The 17,134-nt window shown below is 51.3% G+C and overlaps 2 long non-coding RNA genes across 2 annotated transcripts; one reads left to right on the forward strand and one right to left on the reverse strand.

Annotated features, from left to right (window-relative positions):
• Window positions 1–3,609: 3,609 nt before the first annotated feature.
• On the reverse strand, window positions 3,610–16,047 carry LOC123580708. Its single transcript, XR_006703421.1, has 2 exons — window positions 15,942–16,047; window positions 3,610–3,887 (listed from the first exon to the last, which is right to left on the reverse strand). It is a non-coding gene; the product is annotated as an uncharacterized LOC123580708 (long non-coding RNA).
• On the forward strand, window positions 13,910–16,586 carry LOC123580707. Its single transcript, XR_006703420.1, has 2 exons — window positions 13,910–15,259; window positions 15,718–16,586. It is a non-coding gene; the product is annotated as an uncharacterized LOC123580707 (long non-coding RNA).
• Window positions 16,587–17,134: the final 548 nt, after the last annotated feature.

The following is a 17,134-nucleotide window of genomic DNA, read 5'->3' on the forward strand; positions in this document are numbered from 1 at the left end:
CCAAAGGCCCAGAACGTGCAAGGCTTTCTCATTTTCCTCTGGCCTGATGTGGAACTGGACCAAGAGGCTGGCGGAAAGAGGAGCAAGATGAGGAGCCGGCATCTTGCTGGCCAGCCTGGAGCCCCACCTCACTTCGAGTCATTGTTCAGGGTAATAGCTCGCATTTAGCATTTACTGTGGGCCCAGGCATTATGTCACGACCTCAACTAATCTTCACAACCAAGCCCCAGGGTGGATACTCTGTGCTCATTTTACAGACGAATAAACTGAGGCTCAGAGGTCTGGTGAGAGCAGAAGCTATGACGCCCACTCACATCTGTCCTATTCCAGTGTTCGTACGTTTGTAACCGCTACACCGCGATACCCTGCCACGTAGGATGAGAGGCGAAACCTGTGGGAAAAGTGAAAAGGCAGTTAATTTGTGGCACGAGAGCACAGGAAACACATGACTCCCCGAATGCGATTCTGGAGAAAGCCGGAAGCCTGCAGCATCATTTTGAATTTAAGACCTCAGGGCTTCTCGAAGCCCTCTCAAATCCAGGGCCTGCCGGGCTGTAAACGTCAGTTGTATCCAAGTTCCTGTACAAGTCGGGGGGGGGGGGGGGGGGGGGGCAGGGGCGTTGCAGGGAAGGGCCTCGCTTAAAGAAAGGCTGCAGGACAGTGAGGAAAAGGCACCCCACGACCAAGCTCATGACGCCCCTCAAAAACCACTGGGGATCCCACCCACAAGTCAGTGAGTGAGCTGTGCGGCACCCAGCACTGTGGGAGCACAGGGCCAGACTGCGTGGGGTCAGGGATCCCTGCTGGGCACAGCCATTTGTGCATCCTGTCACTTCCTGGGAAACCAGCAGCTGGGAACATCCAGGATAAAATAGAACCAGTGATGTCTTCCCAGCAGTTACTGCTATGAGCTCAGGACATAGAGGCATCTCCTTCCTTTGGATGCACTGACCTTCTTTAGAAGGTCTCTTTAGACTGGAGTCAGGAGTGTCTGGACCACAGGAAAGCTTTCCACATCAGTGAGCAATATGCTGACAAGCAGGGCCTGGGCTCAGCCCCATGAAATCTGATGACTCGGGAGGACGTGCAGTCTCTCCATAGACATGTTTGCCAGGCACTGGCGATGGGCCCTCCCCATGCCAGGTGTGAGGGTAAGGAGAGAAGTCAGGCCCAGGCCTTGCCCTCATGGGGTTTACAGTCTAAAAGGGCACCTACAGTCTAGATGAGGAAACACCTCAGGGTGTCTTCGTGCATCCCTTCTAGAAGACCGAAAAAGGAAGGAAGTGAGGTAAGGAGGGATAAACATACAAAAGAGATCAAGAATCTAACCACTTCTCCCCTTGCCCCCACTCACTCTTATCACCATCATCTCAGTGATTATTGCAGTGGGGCCCTGAACACAGCAGGCCTGCTCCTACCACAGGGCCTTTGCACTTGCTACTCTTTTCACGCTTCTACAGATATCCTTATGATTCAGCGTCTTTGTGTCTTTGCTCAAATGTCCCTTCCCCTTATTGAGGCCGCCCAGTTAAAGTTCACAACGCCCCTCTCTACCAGCCTGCAATTGTTTTGGTAGGGGTTTGTTCACTAGCTCTCAAAAGGAACTCAGGACAGGTTTCCCATTGGCCTTGGCTGGAGGCTATTTCTGTAGCCCTTGAACGTACACCCATCAAGGGCCCTCCCTGTCAACCATCAGCCAGTGTACTGGGATCAAGCCTGGCCCCTTCAACCTACTTACCCTAGGGCCAGTCCTCTCCTGTCTGGGGAAATTCCAATAGAGCCAGAGTGTACCGCACCCCTTGGCCAAGCTGCAGCAGACCTACTGCAGCAGGGCTGGGTAGCTGGTCACCAAACTCATGTCATCCTCTTCCTGGGCACCCCTCTGGACTACATTTCCACCTCCTGTGCCATCAAAGGTGGCCAATGGAGCGTGAGCAGACGCAGCGTGTCTCTCTTCCGGGCTGAGGGTGTTAAGAAGCTGATGTACCTCCTCCACCCCTCTTTCCCCTTCTGCTGTGACCACATGGCCTAAGAGACGGCAGAGCCCCGAGACAGAAGGAGCCAAGGTGCCCAAATCTCCGCCTGGGGGAAGGCTGCCTGCCACTCAGAGCACCATCTTGGAATTTATGTGAGTAAAAACTAAACTCTGTGAACACCTTGCATGTTAGAAGTTGGCTACTGGGCCCGCCCCTCACTCCAGCACTCTCTTATCCCCTCCCCACCATTGCGTGTCCCACCTGAATTTTGCCCTCTCTTCCCACCCCATCCCAGGCCTCCAGTGGTGACTGTGCAACTGATGAGTGAACACTTTCTGCCCTGGGGACCTGCGTGCTGATGCTAAAGGCAGGCTGGCAAAGAGGGAAGGCTCTTCCCATGACCCCCCTGTAAGCCTGCTTCTAAAGGTGTCAACTCTGGGCGAGACTCCAGCCTTACAGAGATTCAGCTTCCTCACCCTTGAAATGGGAATAATCACTTCTGGCCAGGCCGCCTCACAGAGGAAAAGACCGGAAGCACTGATGTGCAGAAGCGGCTACCCCGAGCTGGGCTCTACATACATCCCATCACATAGAGTACTTATCCCAGATAGGGAAACTGAGGCATGCAGAGGTTTCTGAGTGGCCTGCCTAAGTTCACCCCGTTAGTAGGTAGTTGCCCCCGCCCCTGACTTGGTCCTCCCTGTCTTTCCTCCCCATCTTCTCTCCCTAGTGAGCAGCACCACTACCCACCCAGGAGCTTGACTCCAAGAACTCAGGTCGTGCCTGACTCCTCCCACACCTGCATCTCCCAAAGCCCAGTTATTTTATCCTCATAGATAGCTCCCCAGTCCAGCCCTTCCCTCCATCTCTGTAGCTGCCAGTCTGGTCCAAGCCCTCTGCATGCCTCTCCTGGACTCCTGCATCCACCCCCTCCATGGTCTCCACACAGCAGCCACAGGCATCTTTTGGAAATGCAAATCTGACCACGCCAGACTCCTGGTGGCTTCCTACCACTCTTATGACAAAGTCTTGCCATGGTCCACCCAGCTCGAGAGATCCAGCCTCATCTTGAACTCTGTCCTCCTGCCCCTCTCTTCTCTGTGCTGGACAGGATGCACTTCTAGTCCCCTGAACACTCACCAACTCCCTCTTTGGTGGGTGCATCCTTCGCACATGCTGTTCCTTCTGCATGTTCCTTCCCCTTTTCACCCGGTTTACTCCTAATCACCCTTCGTGTCTCAGGTCTGGTGTCACTTCTTCAAGAACTTGCCCCTGACCTCCTTGATGAGGTGACATCCCCCTACAGCACTCACCCCCGTTGTTATTTTGTCTATTTGAGTAGTTATTTGGTGAAGCTATAGCTCCCTTACGTGACTCTAAGCTCCATGAGGACAGGCACTGTGACCATAGAAACCCAGTGCCTGTACAGTGCCTGACACGTACTAGAACTTCAGTAGGCACTGTGACCATTGAAACCCGGTGCCTGTACAGTGCCTGACACGTACTAGAACTTCAGTAGCGGCCAAGTGAGTCAGTCAGTGAAAGCTGAAGTTGAAATCCAAGTGTGCATGACTCCTCCCTCACCAACGGCATGAGGACCTGTGTTTGTCTGCCATAGCAGAAGACCTCATACTAGGTGGTTTAAACAACAGAAATTTATTTTCTCATAGATCTAGAGGCTGGAAGTCCAAAGTCAAGGTGCCAGTCAATGTGGTTTCTGGTGAGACCTATATCCTTGGCTTGTAGTTGTACCTTCTTGCTGTGTCCTCACATGGACTTTTCTCTGTGCATACGAGGCTAAAGGGAGAGCTCATTAGAGAAGGCCCACCCTTTTGACCCCATTTCCCCTTAATTACCTCCTTAAAGTCCCCTTCTCAAACAGAGTCGCACGTCAGATTAGGTCTTCAACATCTGGGGGGAGACACAGTTCAGTCCATAACATTCTGCCATCTAGCCCCCACAAATTCACATTGTTCTCACCTGTTAAATACATTCACCCCATTCCAACGGCCCCAAAGTCGTAACCCATCCATCAATTCCAGCTCCAAAGTTTCGTTAAATGTCACCTAAATCAGGTATGGGTGAGACTCAAAGTATGAGTCATCCTAAGGCAAAATTCCTCTCCAGCTGCAAACCTGTGAGACCAGACCAGTTACGTGCTTCCAGGTCACAATGGTGGGACTGGCATAAGACAGACGTTCCCATCCAAAAGGGAGAAATTGGGAAGAAGGACAGGGTTAAGAGTCCCCAAGCAAGTCCAAAACAACAAGGCAAATTCCATTTGATCTTAAGGCTCCAGGTCAATCTTCTTTAGCTCAATGTTCTGCCCTCCGTGCCCACCCCATGACCCTCAGCAGTGGTCCTGCCCCTTCAGCTCTGGGCTGGCATCCTGGCCCCCTGACCCTGAGGAGGTGGCCCCACCCCCTGAAGCCAGGAGGAAACAGTCTTGTTCCCTGGGCTGGAGATGGGCGTGACAGCTCTGATAATCTCTGAACCACCATCATGGTCACTTCTCCCTCCTCTAGAAGGACAACCGTGTTTGAGGCTGGATCCTCTATTGCCCTGACCTGTAGATCCCAGAAATCTGACAGCCTAACTTCATTCCATTTTCTCTGTCCCCTTTGGTCCCCACTGCCAATGCCTCTGCTGATATAATCCCAACTCTATTCCTGGCTTCCGCTGAGATGGCTGACTAATTTGTGGATAATCTTTACAGAATGATCATCCAGCCACATCCTAGGTGTTTTCTCCAGAACACGCTTTCTCATGTTTTGCAATATGGATAGGCAGAGGATTTTCTAAATTTTCAAGTTCTGGTTCCCTTTTGCTGAAAAATTCTTTTAATTTCTCTCTCTCTCCTCTCACATTTTATTATAAGCAATAAGGAGGGACCGGGCCACCCCTCCAACACTTTGCTTAGAAAAAATCCTCTGCTATGGCACACCTGGTTGGTTCAGTCAGTTAAGCTTCCAACTTCGGCTCAGGTCATCTCACTGTAAGTTCGAGCCCTGCATTGGGCTTTTTGCTGTCAGCACAGAGCCCACTTCAGATCCTCTGCCCCATTCTTTCTGCCCCTCCCCTACTTGCACTCTCTCTCTCTTTCTCAAAAGTAAAAATAGGGGTGCCTGGGTGGCTCAGTGAGCTAAGCATCCGACTCTTGATTTTGGCTCAGGTCATGATCTCACGGTCCATGAGTTCAAGCCCCACATCGGGCTCTGTGCTGGCAGCTCTCTCTCTCTCTCTCCCTCTCCCTCTCTGTCTGCCCCACCCCCTCTCACACTGTCTCTCTCTGAAAATAAATAAATACACTTAAAAAATGGTTTTAAAAAGTAAAAATAAAACATTAAAAAAAAGAAAGAATAAAATCTTCTGCTAAATATCCAAGGCTGTTGCTCATAAGATCTGCCTGCCATAAAACACTAGGAACGCAAAGCAGCCAAATTCTTTGCTACTTTATAAGGAAAGGAAAGTGCCTTTCCTTTTGGCACTTTGGTCATTTCCTCCGGAGATTCTACCAGAAGCACCTTTGGTGTCCATATTCCTACCAACAGTCCCTTCAAGGCAATCAGGGTTTTTCCAGCATGTACCTCGATACTCTTCCAACCTTTCCTTAGTACCCAGGTCCAAAGCCACATCCACATTTTTTAGGTATTTGTTATAGCAGCACCCATTCTTGGTACCATAATCTGTACTTTTCACGATTCTCCAACAAAATAGAACCAGTACGTTATATCTATATATCTATACCTATATCTACAGGTAAAGAAATTTACTGTAAGGAATGGCTTATGCGATTACAGGGGCCGGCAAGTCCAGAATTTGTGGAAGGCTGGCAGGTTAACCTAGAAGCAAGAAAAGCTGAGGTCCCAATTCAAAAGCTGTCAGGCCTGATAGTACAGGTTTTGTTCTATGCGGGTCTTCCACTGATTGGACGAGGCCCACCCACAGTATGGAGGGCAATTTACTTTACTGGTCTAGCAATTTAAATGTTAATTTCATTCAAAAGTACTTTCCGGGAATAATGTTTGTCCACTTATCTGGGTACTCCATGGCCTGGCCAAGTTGACACATAAAATTAACCATCACAAGAATCACACCAGAAAGCACCTGTGATCAACTTAATGAGTATGCAGGACCAGTGTAAGGGATTAGCACTGTGATTTGCCAATCACTCATTCCATACACATTTGTTACACACCTCCTATAAGCATCTCCATTAACCATTGCTATGTAACAAACTACCCCAAAGCTTAGTGACTTAACACAGCAATAACTGTGTGGGTCAGGAATTTGGGCAGGGCTCAGCTGGGTGGTTCTTCTCCAGCACACTCATTCAGCCGGGCTAAGCTGGAAAGTTCAGGAAGACCCACCAAAACACCTGGTGCCTCAGCTCCTCCACAAGGTGGCTCTCTCTCCAGGTGCTATCCCATCATTCCCTAGTCTACCTGTGCTTCTTTACAGGTTGGCGGCTTGCTTCTCCAAGAGTGTTCCAAGAGACCAAGCCCCAAGAGGGGAAGCAAGCACTTGTCAGATCTACACTTCCGTCATGCTTCTAATGTCCCATGGGCCCACGTGTGGGGGCCCCCAGTGTAACAGTCCTCCAATATATGAGAGGACACTGGTCCCAACTCTGGTCGGATCTCACCATCTATCACAGCATATTGTGAGGAGCACACCCCAGCATGAATTCCTGGCATCTTTCACCAGTGCATCCCATTTTGTAAAGGTGGATTCTCACATGATGATAAGCGCATTCATATTTATATCACTTTTCGTACACATTTTTTTTTCAAAATAAATTGTAAGGGAAAATATTGCTAGTTTTGTGTGTTTGTGGGAGAATGCTTTTTCACATTCCTTGACATACTGATGTCACTCAGAAGACAGCTTTGAAAGTGCTAGCCTGGTGACTCCTAGCAGGGAGGCCCACAGACACAGGTGGCCCATGGTGGATTACAGATGGCTTGTCCCAGAGGGCTGGGAGGCCCAGGTGTTCTGTGGGACCATCTGTTTCGCATCCATGGCCATGAGTGATGGGAGGTCAGAGAGCATCATTCCTACACCATTCAAGTGCAGGCTGGGACAACACATGTCAGGTGACCCCAGCACATCATACTGTGTCACCCTGTGCCCTCACTACACCTGGCACCAGAGGGGGTCACATGTTTCACACACTGAACAGCACCCACCCCATCACATGTGACTTCACTTCAGAATGACTGAAGCATCGGGAGGCAATTCTCAGGAGCTTGAAAGTTCCCTTGCAAACCCAGTCTGTGAAGCAGTGTGTAAGAAAGGCCCCCAGCACCCACCACGGCCAACAGGGCCACTTGCTAGCGGACGAAGGTTGCTCAGAGAGGCCTTGCTAAGGTTGTCTGCAGCAGGATCCCCAGGGGCTTCTAGGAAATTCCAATATGTTCATCTGGAAGGAGGCCCAGGAACCTGCCTTCTTAGTCTCCATCGTGGGCCACAGGGTGCTGGCCCCTTGCCAGATTTAGAGTTGCCATGTGGTTATTTCTGAAAAGGCCCCATGGGGTGGGGGCAGGGAGAGATTCACCAACTACAAGACAGGGCCCTCGCTGATGACTACTGCAGGCAGGACATAGGGGGCCCGGAGCCAGAGAGTCAAGTGGCTTCACATGCCAAATAGACTTTTTATTTTCAGACTCCTGAGATATATAAATAAATAAATAAATATATATATATATAATAAATTTATTTATTTATTTATTTATTATAATATTATAATTATATTATATTAATTATATAATATGGGTTTGCAAGGGAACTTTCAAGCTCCTGAGAAATATATATATATTTATTTATAATATATATATTTATATAATATATAATATTATGATTATATTATAATATAATTATAATTAATTATATTATAATTATAATATAACATGATTAATTATATTATAATATTAATATATATTTATTTATTTATATCTTACAAGTTCAGAGACAACTTGCCTCTACAGGTTTCCTTCACAGAACAATCCCCAGAGAGATTAAATCTGTTTTGAGTTGTATTTTGAAAAAAAGAGGAAATTGGATCCTGGTTCTGGGTGGGAGGAGGGATGGGGGGGGAGAAGGGAAGTTCAGAAAGAAGGCAAAAGGCACAGATTTCCAGAAAGTTCCTTATGCTTCCCCCTCCCCCCCCCCCCTGCATTTTTTTCCTATTTACTCCTACCCTATGGAGACAAAACCCAGCTCTAGCTTAGACACACCTTCCTTCTTCCTGGCCTCTCTCCCAAGGTGTCCACAGCCCCTCTTAGAACCAGGGCCCCGTGAAGTAAGTCACACAGAGAAAGACAAATACTGTATGGTCTCAGTTACAGATGGAATCTGAAAAGAACAGAACTCATAGAAACATGAAATATTATGGTTACCAGAGGCAGAGGGTGAGGTTGGGGGGACAAGTGGGCAAAGGTGGTCAAAAGGTGTAAACTTTCAATTGTAAAAAAATAGGTCTTATGGATACAAAGCACAGCATGGTAACTGCAGTTTACCAAAACCCTATTGTATATTTGAAAGTTACTAAGTTACTAATCTGGAAAGTTCTCACCACAAGAAAAGAAAATGTGTAGCTATGTAAGGCTGATGGAGGTTAACTAAATGTATTGTAGTAATCATTTTGCAATATATACATATATCACATCATTGTGTGCACCTTGAACTTCTACAGGGTGAAACTAATACAATTATCTCTCAATAAAACTAGAATAAATAAAAATAAAAAAATAAAAGCGTTGATTCACAGGGAGTTCAGGATTAATGCTAGTGTCAAATATCTGGAATGCACATAGTCTAGATCAGCTCAGACTTATGCTTTAACAATCAGTCAAACTGGGGACAGAGTTGATATCTCATAAGAAGGCATATTATGAATTCCAAAATGTCCTCATTATAATGTCTTAATTCCTGTGACAATACCCTTATCAGGTTGCGTATGGACTTTCATACCCGTATTTGTGTTTGTATTGTGTGAATCCTTCCCACACTTAAAAAAAAGAAAAAAAAGAACCAGGGCCTCCAGCTCACCAGGTTACCAGCTCTGCCTGAGCACCACCCCCCAACTCCAGACTTTCTCTCCAGAAGCCAGACCCCCAGGCCCCAGAACCTCCTGATCTGACCACACACTCCACACTGGTGGGGAAGAATGTCAGGGGATCGTGCTTAACCCAAGAGCTACGAGGCAGCTCGGGCAGTGTGGGTGGGAGCATATTCGGGGGTCTTCCCGAAAGGGGGTCCTGTGGCAGACACAGACCACATACACACTGACCCACACCCTCGGGTTGCCCACCACGTGTCCACCTGATCTCTCCCCGGTTCTGATGCTGGCATCTCTACAGACCCTTATTTAACTTCCCTGAGCCTCAGTTTCCTCACCTGTAAATGGGCATGCTAACGGTTCCCACCTCACGGGCTGTTGTGAGGGTTGGATGAAGGATGTAAGTAAAGCGCAGAGCGTAGTTCCCAGGGGACGGTTAGTGCTCGAGAAATGCTGACAGTTGTGGCTGCAATTACCACGACCATCATTAGCATCCCCATTTAGGGTGACATCTTTCGAGAACCCAGCTCTCAGGTAATCTATTGCTTTAGCCTGATGTGAAAAACAAAGGTCTTCGAGGAACATGTTCAGGGTTTTTTTAATTTTTGGTTTTGTTTTGTTTTGTTTTGTTTTCAGCAGCTTGAGGAGGCAGGGTTGGGAGAAGCTTTAGCTGAATGGCCTTGGACATTTGGGGTTCAGTATGAGCACCCAGGCGTAGGACGGCTGGGGATGCGGCTGAGATTGGCTATGTCCCCGCTGTCCCCAGCAAGTGTTGCACTCAGCTGGGAGTGTGTGTGGGGCGCTGGGTGTACGTTGGATGGGGGTGCCAGGTGGCTGTTAAGTGCAACAATTTTGACTGTGGAAAATACTGAAGGGGTGCTGTCTGGCGGAGAGGTTTCAAGGTAGCTTGGGTTCCTGTTTGTTCTCCTCAAAGACCAAGCCTTTCCTTGACAGCTCTGGATCCCTGTGAGGCAGGTTTGTGCGCTCTGGGGAGAGACTTGCCCAAGGTGCCCTCTCTCCCCACTTACCAGAGACCCAGAGACTCTATGGAGTTAAGGGGGCAGGGAGGGCTGGCCTCGCCCCACCCCCGTGTGGACCCCTGCCCTAGGGAATAGGAGCCAGACGCCCAGCTCCAGTGAAAGAGCTGCCTCTGTTCAGTTGCCAAGGGCCCTGGGTCACCCAAGCCCACCCAAGGAGGGCGCGGAGAACCCCGAGAAGCCTCTAGAGAGGGCTGTCTCAGGGTAACCAGTCCTTGGAACATTCTTAGCCCCACCCAAAGTGGGGGGCACCTTTCACCTCCTCCACCTCTGCATGGGGGCCTGGCTAACAGCTGTTTCCAGCTGAAGGCTCCCCCCTCACCACCCAGTCAGCTTTGATGAAGCCTATCAAAGCATTCTTGTTCTTACAGCTGCTCCTGGGAGGGCAATTAAAGCCACAATAACCCCCCACATCTGTTTAAGGGGCTGATGGCTGGTACTCCACCGTCAGCCCTGAGGGAGGGCTCCTGCCCCTCAGCATGGGGGTGCGGGGGGGGGGGAGGATTTGTCCATATCCAAAAGGCACGGTTTAGGACCTTCAACCATTAGAACTGGAAGGGAACACCCATCCCCATTTTACAGATGACTAAGCTGAGGCCAAGCTACTCCCTGCTCCCGAAAGGTTCCCCCACACAACACCCACTTCCCTGTGGGTCCTCTAGACAGGCCCCGCTTCCTCCTCCACTGGCTAAGGTCAGCCTCCACTTACGCAAGACACAACCGAACCGTGTGGGATTGAAAAGGCCATGTGGGGAGAGGCTGTTCTGAAATGCCTGCTCTCTGCCCCCTTCTTTTGCGTGAGCCATTACCCCTTCTTGGCCACTATTTTAATATTCAATCTGTGAATTCATTTAAATCAGGCCTCCTTAACCTCGACACTGTTGACATTCTGGGCTGGATATTTCTTTGTCATGGGGCTGCCTGGTGCCCTGTAGGATGGTTCACGGCATCCCAGGTCTCTGCCCACCAGACGCCAGTGGCACACTTCTCCTAGTCATGACAACCAGAATTATCTCCAGACATTGCCAAACTTCCCTGGGGGCGAAACCATGCCCAGTTGAAAAACACTGAGCTATGTGGACTGAAAGGAGCATGCATGGTCTTGCCAGGGGTACAGGGAAAGAGGGCATAGCTATTTCCCCCTGAGGCCTGGAGCTCCTATGGGGCAGATAGAATAATAAATGTACCCAGAACAATGCAGTGTGTGCCAGCAGATCATGAAAAAGGTTGAAGTAGGGAAAAATCATTGAGGCTGGGATTCATCCAGGAAGGCTTCCTGGAGGAGGAAGAATGCAATCTCCGCTTTATATCGGCAGTCTGGGAAGGTCACAGTTTGAGGGAAAAGTCTCAAAAACAGCAAACAAAACCCAGGGTGGGGAATGGTGGAGACTTTCTGGGGAGAGGTGGCCACAGCTGGCTGGATCTTAATCTGGGGAGTGTTACATATGGCTGCCTTCCTCCAGAACAGGGAAGATGCTGTGGATGAATGAGCAGGGAAAAATGGGAGAAACAGTGCCATGCCTGAGCTTCTGGGGGACCGGTTAGGGCCTTGCTTGTCCCTGAATAGCCAGCACCCAACACAGAATCAGGCTATGGAAATGCCGAGATAATGAGGCTGCGGAGGTGGGGAGGAAAGGTCTGGAGAGGAGAGGGGGAGGGTGGTCTGGGATCTGCCGTGCTGGGAGGATGTGTCTGGATGGTAAGGGCACTGATGAGGGGGTCCAGCCCAAGCTCAAGCAGGGGCCTAACCAGCCCCTCCCCTCCATTCCCCAGGGTCTGCCCTCATCTAATGACTCCCCAGATGGTCCATGGGGGGTGGGGGTACTGGTGGTCCTAATCAAGAGATAGCTGCTGGGCTTGGAACCGACCATTTCTTTGGGTTTCTGCCCAGCTGCAGACCTTTCTCAGGAGGAGATTTCAGTGGATTTATGGCAGACAATGGGGAACCATTGGCCTAGGAAGCTCCCATCTCACACTGGTTCGCCACACCCAGTCTGGGCTTCTTGGGCCATGGGTTCCTGTCTACCCTCAGATTGGGCACCCTGAGGGCAGGGGCGACAGCTTCCCTGGGGTCGCCTTAGGGAAAAGCAAAGTGTAGGGCTGGTGCTGCCCACAGGGAGCTTCTGGGGTGACTCGCCAGCAGGGGGCGCTGTGGATTCAGGCACAGGGCTCGGACTGCTGGAAGGGAGCAGGCAGAACTAGCTTCCCAAACTTGTTCTGTCCTGTTATATGCACCCCCAGCCACCACCACCACACACACACACACACACACACACACACACACACTCATCCAGGCTCGACTGCCTTGTACACAGCAGGGTCTTCAGCTCTTTACAACTTCCCAGATTAACCCCATTCTCCCTTCCTCCAGATGAGGAAGAAGAAGAAGAAGAAGAAGAAGAAGGAATTATTGTGCCCATTTTGCAGATGAGGAGACTGAGTCGCATAGATGCAAAAAAGACCAAAAGGGATGGCACCAGGGCAGACTGGATAGAGTCTTGGCTTTGGAGCCAGAAGACCTGGGCTTACTAGCTGGCCAGTTCAGCAACGCACTCCCGGTATGGCTGGGGGCAAACTTCGGGGCCTTGTTGAGCACACCGCAGCAACTGCAATGTGTGAGGTGAGCACAGCAGCCACACTGACCCCAGGCTGAGAACAGTTCTGACATCAAGCATGGCCGCCCCCATGGACAACAGTTGGAGGGGCGGAGGGGGGTGGTGGTATGGGGAGGAAGAGCTCCCCATGGGGAGGAAGGTATGGCAAAAGGGGACCAGGCGGCATTGCCCAAGACCTTGTCCAGGTGCAGAGAGCAGACAGCCAGAAAGGAGATGAACAGAGGGGTCTGAACAAGGGCAGAGGGGACGAAGGGCCTGAGCTGAAGGAGAGTTCTAGGGAAGGGACAGGAGGGCTGAGGTGTCAGCACGGTTTCCTACGTCTTTGTAAGGGGTGGCGACACTGGAAACCGTGGGTGCCATTTGCTACCCTCCCGTGGTGTTCCAGGCTCTGTGCCAAGCATTTGACTGGCTCAATTACCCATCCTGAGAAGCAGGTAGAGGTACTGACCCGTTTTGATAGACAAGGGAAGGAAAGCTCGGAGACAGATAACTTGTCCCGTGTCCCCAGTGGGAAACGGGCAAAACTGAATGCCACCCAGGTCTGCCTGGCACTATCCACTGCTCTCTTGGTGGAATCAGGGTCTGGGTGGAGAGGATGAAGACGAGGCTACAGCCGTGGAGGCGCCACAAGGCAGGGCACGCCTAGCCCGCAATGAGCAGAGGAGAGCGGGGCACCGAGGAAGGAGCAACGCGCACAGACGTAGCCAGTCTGAGAGGCCTCCTGGAGGAGGAGGACACTCTCCAGGCTGACAGGGAGGACAAAGGCATTCTCAGCAGCCTGAGTGACCCTAATGAGCAGTTTCAGCCCAGCTGTTTCCAGCGTGTACATGGTCTGTCCCTGTCCCGCAGAGCTGGGCCATGAGGCTGGCAAGGCTGGCAGGAGCCTCCAGGAGGGGAGGGTTCCGTCAGCAGCCGGTCCCCTGGCAGCTGTGTGGAGCTTGGTCCAGGAGGTCTACTGGGTTCTACGGGCTGTTCTTAAGGAAAGAGATGGGTATCTCAACTCTTACAGAATGGGGGCAGGGGAGAGGGGAAGGATGAAAACTCAAGATACCGAAGTGTTAGAATCCACTAGATGAGACGGCTAATCAGATGTGATGGACAGAAGGTGGTGGTCAAGGATGACTCAGCCTCTGGCTTGCATGATGGGGAGTCTTACCATGAACTAAGATCTAGCAGCGGAAGAGGCCACTGCAAGGAAGACAAGTTCAGTCTGGGGTAAATGAGTTTGATGTGTGTGTGGGCTTTGTAAGTGGAGGTGAGCTTTGGGCTCAGGATTACAGAGGGATAAGTGCTCAAACTACAGCCAGAATCAGGCTCTACTCTCCAACTAAGGAAAGCAGTCAGGGTTGACTACAATTTGAGCTTGGTTTGTGGCCTAGGAGGAAAGTACTACAGCAGAACACCCACCCGCTAGACTAAACTGAGGACCCTGCGTTCTCGAACTTGAAAAGGGATCCAGGGGTCTGAGCAGACCACAGGCTAAGTTCAACACTGGTGCCCATCATTCTCAAGGTGTACACCGCCCCCCCCCCCCCCCGAGAGCACGAATAAGAACACAAGTCAGGGCTGAAAGGGGACCGAAAAGAGTCGAGAGTAGGAGTCACCTGATTTAACGTTCTTAAATCACCGAGGTGTGTCCTTTTCTCTGAAGCTCTTCCTAACTCCCTGTTCCCTTCTCTGCAGGACCCCCGCCTCTTCACTGGCTAATGAACACCGCTCAGCACTTTCACAGTTATTATCTCATTGACTCCTGAGTGGTTTCCTCCATCTGACAGGTGGGGAAACAGAGGCCCAAAGAGATTAGGGTGTGTGGGGCTGAGCCCAGGCTTGCTCCTCCAGGCCTCTCTCTAGGCTCACCCCCTTCTTACTTAGAACAGCATTCTACGACATTCCAGGATGCCGAGGCAGCCAGGGTTTGGGTGCAGAGTGGCCAGGCTGACTGATGGCTCTTTCTGGCCACAGGGTGAGTGGGGAAGAGCTAGCCCTGGCCCAGGTATGCTATCTGTTCTCAGGATCTGCTCATTGGCTGCTGGGGGTAATAGGAATGACCTCAGTGGTGGGTTTTGAGGTTTTTTTGTTTGTTTTTTTCTTTTTCCTTCTAAGAACAATTCATTTGGTCACATAATTAGTATAAAAGTGGCTGGTGTTGAGCAACCTCCCCCTCCCCCTTCCCTGGCCTCTGGCAGTGACATTTGAGGCGCTGTCTCCTGGGGCCACAGAGGATGCTGCCTGGGCAGTTCAAAGGGTTGGCTCTGCTCCCTGCCCAGCCCCACCCACTTCCCCTCACTGCCTCCCTCACTTGCCAAGCTTGGCCAGCCTCCCATCGAGGACTGAGGTCCCGCCCCAGTGGCCTGAGTGGAGCCCCTTCTGCACCTCTCCACCTCACCCCTCTGCTGTCCAGCTCAGATGACAGGGAGGGGCCAGAGTAGGACGGTGTGGGAAGAGGACTGAACCCTTCCCTTCTCATCCCACCCGGCCACGCGTGTGTGGCCACCCCTGCCACTGCTCTGCCGACTCCATGGCACCTTCCATGTGCCACTGACCACGGGCAGCACTGAGAAGGGTGACAAGGTCAGGGGAGGCCAGAGGGAATGCTAGGCTGTGGCAGAGGAGGACAGGCCTAGGCTCCCAGGAGGCTGCTCAGGAGTGGGGGCAGGAGACAAGCAAGGAAGGAGCCGGGGCCTCTGAGGGAGCTGGGTCTTGGGCACAGTGGCTGGACAGAGGGGCGGGCAGAAGGCCAGCAGGCAGACCAGTCTGGGCCTGGGAAATCCTGGGCCCATCACAGATAGGCTTGCAAGAGACAGAACTTGGAAGCAGATGCCTGAGGCAGCAGAGGGCTGGCCTTGGGGACCACGCCCCAAAGACACAGGCTCCAGATAGCATTTCCCGGGAAGTAAACCAAGACCTCTGTCCAGCAAAGCAAGAAACTAGGCCAAGCACCTTGGTGCTAATGGCCAAGTGACTGAGGGTCCCAATTTACTTGCCCTGGTAGCTTCTTGGCAAATGACCTCTACCGCCTTCTCTTCCAGGATATGCCAGCCTTCAGGCTTGCAGTGCCGAGAAGGGGAAGACCAGGCAACGGTGATGTCAACCAGGGAATTAAGCAAGCAGAGGAGCCGATAACATCACCCTGCAAGGCTCGCTGTGGGCAAGGTGACTCATCGAAGACGGGCCCCACAAGCACAGGGTGATTGTTGTTGTGCCCAGCCTGTAGGACGAAGGAGGAAGAAGGGGGCCGGGACGGGTTCCTCACCGAGTCCTCCGCTCGGTGGAGAGGTCTCAGAACACAGTGTCCTCCGCCTTCAGAGCTCCCTGCTGGCTCAGGAAACAGCCCTCCCTCCTGCTGTGGTGATAATCTCTGTCCACAGCGTTTGGTGTGTGTTTGTGGGGTATGTCTGGGTGATTTCCCCACCCGCATCCCACAGGGGTGCTCCAGGTACTAGAGATTGCTAACAGCAGAAAGCTCGCTCCCCCTGGTTGGACGACCGTCTGTGGAGACAATGCCACCGGATGGCAGACTGCTAACCGCGACCACGTGGCATCCTCATGGTGGGTACAGCCTGTTCCTCCTGCTGCAGGCACCTGTCGAGCTGCCTCGACTCCTCGCTCCCTCATCCCCTCCGGTCTGCTGAAGGGGCCAAAACTGTTGTGTTCTTCCCATCCCCAGAGTCACCTTGTATTGTCGTGCAAGTTGAGAGCTGAACAACTGGAGGGGACACCATTTACTTTACAGTCTATGTGCCAGACCTCATATCTGCGCATGCTGGCCCTGCCCCTTCTCTTTCCTAAATTACTTCTCACTCCCCACCCCCACCTAGAATTATCTATTTGGTTTGCCCTTAGCAAGTTCATCTTTACACTAAACTATCCCCCCATAAAGCATAAGACTCTTCTTTTATCATCTGACTACATTCATTCTTTCATTCATTCCGCACAAAAAATGTTGAATTTGTGCCAGGCACTGTTCTATCCAAGGAAACAAGGTAGATGCTCCCTGAGCTCATGGAGCTCACATTCTAATTGGGGTGGGGGTGGGGGGTGAAAAATAAATAATGTGATGCATAGAACTGCAAATGACAGTAGGTGCTGCAAAGAATTAAGCCAGGCTAAGAGGTGGAGGATGATATGGCCCTGTCAGCTAGGACTGTCCAGACTTTTCTCTAAGGTGGTGGCCTCTAAGTGGAGACCTGAAGGCAGTGAAGGAAGAAGGCTTCATGGCAGAGCCCCTCCTGCCAGGGATCTAATGCCAAAAGAAAGTTTGCTAATCCTATCTGGTTCTGCCAGGAGCCCGGGGCATAGCCTAGGGCACTGGCTTCCCGGCACTAGGTATCCATTTCCTCCTTGGCACACCAAAGGCCTAGTTGCACTGGCTCTCCAAGGGCTCCTCCAGCACGAATTCACTCACCTATAGGAGCCTGAGTTGGGAGGCCAGCTCTGTCACCTACA

This window comes from Leopardus geoffroyi, chromosome A3 (assembly GCF_018350155.1).
Source record: "Leopardus geoffroyi isolate Oge1 chromosome A3, O.geoffroyi_Oge1_pat1.0, whole genome shotgun sequence".
Classification (NCBI taxonomy): domain Eukaryota; kingdom Metazoa; phylum Chordata; class Mammalia; order Carnivora; family Felidae; genus Leopardus; species Leopardus geoffroyi.